The sequence below is a fragment of the Rhinoderma darwinii genome, chromosome 13 (assembly GCF_050947455.1).
Source record: "Rhinoderma darwinii isolate aRhiDar2 chromosome 13, aRhiDar2.hap1, whole genome shotgun sequence".
NCBI classification, from domain to species: Eukaryota; Metazoa; Chordata; class Amphibia; order Anura; family Rhinodermatidae; genus Rhinoderma; species Rhinoderma darwinii.
This window is the reverse complement of record NC_134699.1, coordinates 20,678,779-20,685,685: the sequence shown is the minus strand read 5'-3', so window position 1 is coordinate 20,685,685 and position 6,907 is coordinate 20,678,779. Positions and strand designations below refer to the sequence as shown.

Sequence of the window (6,907 nt, the reverse complement as noted above, 5' to 3'; positions counted from 1 at the left end):
CGGTCACATGAGATGAAGCGTCATCCCAGGAGGATGAAACACAAACTCCTAGGTAAGTTATTTGAATTTTTTTCTGAGTTCTGATTTTTTGGGCGGGATCGCAGCGAATCCACCGCAAAAAAACGGAACAACTGCTATTTGATGCGGGACTTGCATCCCCATTGAATTCAATAGGGAAATCCCGCAACATATAAGCAGCGTTTACGTTAGGACAATTGACATACTGCGGAATGAACTTCAGGTCAATTTCTGAGCGATATTTCCGCTCACTATTTACGCAGCACGTGGATGAGACTTGTTCAATCTCATCCACTTTGCTGCTACTGTATTTGCTGCAGATTTTCCGCAACAAATCCCATTGCGGAAAATCTGCAGTATTTACGCAATGTGTGAACTGGCCCAAAATGTATTTTTTACACAGTGTTACGCGTTGATGTAAAATTGCATGACTGACATTTTTACAAGGCGTGAGGTCTACTTTCATAAAATATATAAGTAAAGGGGTATAATTAGATTTTTTTTTTAATCAAAAGTTTTTATTGTTTTAACATGTTATGACGCATTACAAAACGAAGCAAACGAAAGAATCAGATGTAAAGAAAATATTTTTCATACTGTCCTAAAATATTCAAGATAACGTTAGGTACGTCAAATGAAACAATCTTTCATGTAATCAATATATTATTTATAATAATAAAAAAAAAAAATTCCTTTCAAAGGTGTAGATAGCCCTTAGGCTCGGCTCACATGTGTTGGGGAAGATAAACCGATACTGTTTATATCAAATAAAATGTGATCAGAATTGAGCTTAGATTTGCGTTACAGAGAAGAGAGGAGGGGCTGGAGACTGAGCTGACAGGGAGCACGGCTGTCGGGATGGACACTGATCAAGACCAAGCAGCTTGTAATGTAATGTAGAACATGGAAGCTGCAGAAGCAAAATAGGAAAAAAAATTAATCAAAACCAATTACTAAAATATTTCTTTATCATCAGACAGATAAAACATCATCTCCATTATTCCTTATGGCGTTAAACGTCACATAAAACAAAGTTCCTAGAATGATTCGTTTGGAAAACTAAGAAAATAAGAATATAGTAAATACTGAATGTCTGTAGTGACTCCTGTCATTTTGTGGAAAATTATTAAATTGTGCTTTACTCATGACACCCACCCACCCAAAAAATAATGGGTCCCAGCCCTCACTAGCCTTAACTAGGTCTTACATCAGCCCTAGGATAGGTGAGCCCTGCTGTTCTGCTCCACTGTGCATTTATTAATATCTAGAAAAGGCTGAGACTTATAGTTCTTCAATTTTCCAGTGTGTAATCTTATTCATTACTGAGTTTGCTGGGACTTCTAGTACCTCAGTGTTTTAGTGTGTAGTTTTCCTTTAAGAACCCTGCATTGAAATACTAACCAATGTGCACGGTGACATTGTAATAACTTTCTATCAATACTATGAATAGCAGGAGATGTCACTTCTGGTCATATTTGTGACATCATCTGTCCACACGGCCATTGTTACCTCACTGCTTGATGTCACAATGACTCATTCTATGGAATCTGGGGTTCAGGGGGCAACTGCTGCGTCCAAGATAAGAAGATGATTAGAGAAGACACAAGATAATTCATCAGGAATCCGGAACAGTGGAAACAAAAAACACCATACACTCGACGCATGGCGGGGAGAGAACAAAATGGCACCTGGGACCGTGGCTTATACACGCGGCAATAGGGGGTTGTGCTCTTTACTTTCAGGTTTTGGAGCCAATAAGAAAACAGTAACATTGAGAAAATCTGCCGCCATTATGCCGCCAATCTCCAGACATTTATGTATGTACGTAATGTATACGTTTATGTAATCTGAAAATTTGAGGGATGGGGGGGTTGTTGTAAATTATTGTCAAGCGGCGACGTAAAATACATTTTCCGTAAAATTTGAAGACCTAGTTTACTTTAATAAACGTGGATTAAACAAAGTTAAAATGGCGCAAACTTTGCCCTTATTATTTCATTGCAGGGAGGAGATCTGGACGGCGGCTGAAGATGAGGACAAGAACTGTGAAATTCATCAATCGTATGTAACGTGACAATTCTATTTATAGTTTTATATTTGGCGCCTTCTGATGTCTTAACACACATGTGGGGCAGCACGGTGGCTAGAACTGTTGCCTTGCAGCGCTGGGGTCCTGGGTTCAAATCCAACCGAGGACAACATCTGCATAGAGTTTTTATGCTCTCCCTGTGTTTGCTCTGGGTACTCCGGTTTCCTCCCATACCAATAGGGAATGTAGATTGTGAGCCCCAATGGGGACAGTAAAAGAGGACCCCTCTGTACAGCACTGCGTACGTAATATGTTGCCGCAATAAAAGTAACTGAAAGAAATAAATAACACATGGATTATACAGGTCAAGGTAAATACGTAGAATCAATGCATTGACTTCAGCAAGAGCCTTGTTTAATGTCCTCCTATAACTCCTCCGTGTCACACATGTAAAGACTCCTTAACAGTTATCCCATGTGTTCTGCGAGACCCTGGACCTTTTGTTTGGTCTGTATAGAGGGTCTATGACCATGGATCATCTCCAGCGTGGATGTTAATAAAACTGTATTATGCCGGGATATAGGACGATTAGATGTCACAGGAGAAGGCCATAGGAGGGCAGTGTTCTCTTTCTCTTTCACAGCTGAGATGACCATAGTCGTGCTGTGATCTCCAGAGACCGATCAGTAGAGGAGCGGCCGGCATGATACCGGGACATCGAGGACAACAACTGGGATTGGACAACTTCTCTTTCTCTTTCACAGCTGAGATGACCATAGTCGTGCTGTTATCTCCAGAGTCCGATCAGTAGAGGAGCGGCCGGCATGATACCGGGACATCGAGGACAACAACTGGGATTGGACAACTTCTCTTTCTCTTTCACAGCTGAGATGACCATAGTCGTGCTGTTATCTCCAGAGTCCGATCAGTAGAGGAGCGGCCGGCATGATACCCGGACATCGAGGACAACAACTGGGATTGGACAACTTCTCTTTCTCTTTCACAGCTGAGATGACCATAGTCGTGCTGTGATCTCCAGAGTCCGATCAGTAGAGGAGCGGCCGGCATGATACCGGGACATCGAGGACAACAACTGGGATTGGACAACTTCTCTTTCTCTGTCACAGCTGAGATGACCATAGTCGTGCTGTGATCTCCAGAGTCCCATCAGTAGAGGAGCGGCTGGCATGATACCGGGACATCGAGGACAACAACTGGGATTGGACAACTTCTCTTTCTCTTTCACAGCTGAGATGACCATAGTCGTGCTGTGATCTCCAGAGTCCGATCAGTAGAGGAGCGGCCGGCATGATACCAGGACATCGAGGACAACAACTGGGATTGGACAACTTCTCTTTCACAGCTGAGATGACCATAGTCGTGCTGTGATCTCCAGAGTCCGATCAGTAGAGGAGCGGCCGGCATGATACCGGGACATCGAGGACAACAACTGGGATTGGACAACTTCTCTTTCTCTTTCACAGCTGAGATGACCATAGTCGTGCTGTTATCTCCAGAGTCCGATCAGTAGAGGAGCGGCCGGCATGATACCGGGACATCGAGGACAACAACTGGGATTGGACAACTTCTCTTTCTCTTTCACAGCTGAGATGACCATAGTCGTGCTGTTATCTCCAGAGTCCGATCAGTAGAGGAGCGGCCGGCATGATACCCGGACATCGAGGACAACAACTGGGATTGGACAACTTCTCTTTCTCTTTCACAGCTGAGATGACCATAGTCGTGCTGTGATCTCCAGAGTCCGATCAGTAGAGGAGCGGCCGGCATGATACCGGGACATCGAGGACAACAACTGGGATTGGACAACTTCTCTTTCTCTGTCACAGCTGAGATGACCATAGTCGTGCTGTGATCTCCAGAGTCCCATCAGTAGAGGAGCGGCTGGCATGATACCGGGACATCGAGGACAACAACTGGGATTGGACAACTTCTCTTTCTCTTTCACAGCTGAGATGACCATAGTCGTGCTGTGATCTCCAGAGTCCGATCAGTAGAGGAGCGGCCGGCATGATACCAGGACATCGAGGACAACAACTGGGATTGGACAACTTCTCTTTCACAGCTGAGATGACCATAGTCGTGCTGTGATCTCCAGAGTCCGATCAGTAGAGGAGCGGCCGGCATGATACCGGGACATCGAGGACAACAACTGGGATTGGACAACTTCTCTTTCTCTTTCACAGCTGAGATGACCATAGTCGTGCTGTGATCTCCAGAGTCCGATCAGTAGAGGAGCGGCCGGTATGATACCGGGACATCGAGGACAACAACTGGGATTGGACAACTTCTCTTTCTCTGTCACAGCTGAGATGACCATAGTCGTGCTGTGATCTCCAGAGTCCTATCAGTAGAGGAGCGGCCGGCATGATACCGGGACATCGAGGACAACAACTGGGATTGGACAACTTCTCTTTCTCTTTCACAGCTGAGATGACCATAGTCGTGCTGTGATCTCCAGAGTCCGATCAGTAGAGGAGCGACCGGCATGATACCGGGACATCGAGGACAACAACTGGGATTGGACAACTTCTGTATATGCCGTATACGTAATGATATAAGTTACTATATAATACAATGTCATAGCTGTCAATGAGATGTGTTTAGTTAGTTGCATTACAAGCTCTGATCCTGGGTTCTCGGACTGATCGCCTTTTCTCGGGGTCAACAAGGAATTTTCCCCTGTGGCACAAATTGGGTAAACGTGCGCAGGGTTTTTGCCTTCTTCTGGATCAGTAGCTTTAGTTAGGAATTTCAGTTAAATAAATTGTGTTTTAATATTAAAAGCTTTGTCTCCTCGTCATTTCTCAATATTATATAGCAGTCAGGTATTAGTATATATTATGATAATCCAATATGGCTGTTTCCATGATGTATTGGATAATATGCACATACAGAAGAGATATTCATCATGTGAGCCATATAAATGCAACCACTTTAACCCCTTTACGACGAAGGACGGATATATCGGTCCTATGCAGGAGCTAGTTCCCACATAAGGATGGATATATCCGTCTTCTGATCTCGTGGGTACTGCCAGTGTACTCACGCGATCAGCGGCAGGAGCACAGCTGTTATACACAGCCTGGCTCCTGCCCCAACTTCCGGAATCTAAGCGTGCGCCGATTCCTGCGGTTTAAACCATTAGATGCCGCTGTCAATAGCGACAGCGGCATCTAATGTGTTTGACAGAGGGAGGGGAGCTATCATTGCTTAGTTTACATCATGTGGTGGCCGGTTGCCTAAGTTCATTGGCCTACTTTTAAAAGGTTGTCCCTCTTTGTGATACTTGAAAGTTGGGAGGTGTGACTATAATAGCAGTGCCAGCCACAGTACACCCATAACAGTGCCAGCCACAGTACACCCATAACAGTGCCAGCCACAGTACACCCATAACAGTGCCAGCCACAGTACACCCATAACAGTGCCAGCCACAGTACACCCATAACAGTGCCAGCCACAGTACACCCATAACAGTGCCAGCCACAGTACACCCATAACAGTGCCAGCCACAATACACCCATAACAGTGCGATGATGTAATGTAGTAATAGCAGGGACAAGCACCAGTTCCCACTCACTGCGGTTATTAATAACAGTGGTCAATGAGCATGGCCCAGTTTTCATGCAGCGCCACCACAGGGGAAATTAAGTACTACATGGTGACCATTAAAATCAATGAGTCAATGATGTAAGGTATAGTTGGACCGAGTCCATCACAGCAAGAGCTGCACTTCATAACCGCTGTCTAGTCTAGCTGGTATGGCAAAGTAAGCGATCTATGGGGGATGCATGCAAATATCCACGCTTATCTGCCTGGACACTATGAATGCTCAATTAGAGGTCAAGCTTCCAAGAAATGCTCCAAATAAAGGGGCACTCAGCATCTGCAGAATAACCAGCTGGCTTGTTTTTTTAGGCGAAAGTTGAAGGGCTCTGTCCTGGTGCATTACCCCCATAGCTTACCCATATCACCCGCCTACCACAGCCAGCAGCCAAAGACCACCCTTCCCAATTTCTGTCTATGCCCTATTCTGAATGCCCTAAAGGGGCCTTAACCCCACATCCTTGCAGTCATTGTCCAAGGCATGATAAACCAACAGGCCATCAACATGTTGCATGCACTACCAGTTCAGCGCCATAGAGGGAGCAAGAATGCCACTACTCACCCAACATTGGAGAGAGGATATCTAATCAGAAAAATCAACATCATTTTTGCTGACATAAAACTAACAACAAAAATATACTTTTGATAAATGGGCCCCAGGGTCTCCGGGCTGAAAGTTTGATTTGATTATGAGTATTTTATTATATTCAGTTCATTATAACCGGAATGTGTTCTGCAGCACCATCTACTGGTCCGGACTGGTACAAACCTTATCACTGCAAGAAGATTTTCTAGCATGTTCTGTTCACATTTATTTGCAGAATGTTTTTAGTTTTACATACAATTAATAGTTCCTTCACGATCAGTTCAATCCGTCAGTAAATTGCCATCCGTCTTTTAGTAAGTTAAGAAAAATTTCAGAGCAAAAAGGCGTGAACCTAGACTTATAACGTATGTACAGATGTAGCCAAGATTATATTGACTGATAGCTTGCTGCAGCGTGATATCACACAACAAAAGCCATTGAAAAGTCATTCATTGAAAAAGGCGTGTTAACGTTTCTTGACACTTGCGTTTGTAATGCATCAAAGTAAAAAAGATGGCTACATCGGTGCAGTATACTTTTGCAAATAAAATAAAAAAATAAAGCTACTGTGCCAATTACCTTAATTAACAAGTTCCTCTCTTGATTTGTATATCAAGCTCCTATGCAGTCTGCTCCCTACTAGGATAGAA

At 44.1% G+C, this 6,907-nt stretch overlaps 1 long non-coding RNA gene across 1 annotated transcript; it reads left to right on the top strand.

Moving 5' to 3' along the window:
• Window positions 1-1,622: 1,622 nt before the first annotated feature.
• LOC142665862 (uncharacterized) lies at window positions 1,623-4,851 on the top strand. The gene is made up of 2 exons (XR_012851589.1): window positions 1,623-1,839; window positions 2,023-4,851. It is a non-coding gene; the product is annotated as an uncharacterized LOC142665862 (long non-coding RNA).
• Window positions 4,852-6,907: the final 2,056 nt, after the last annotated feature.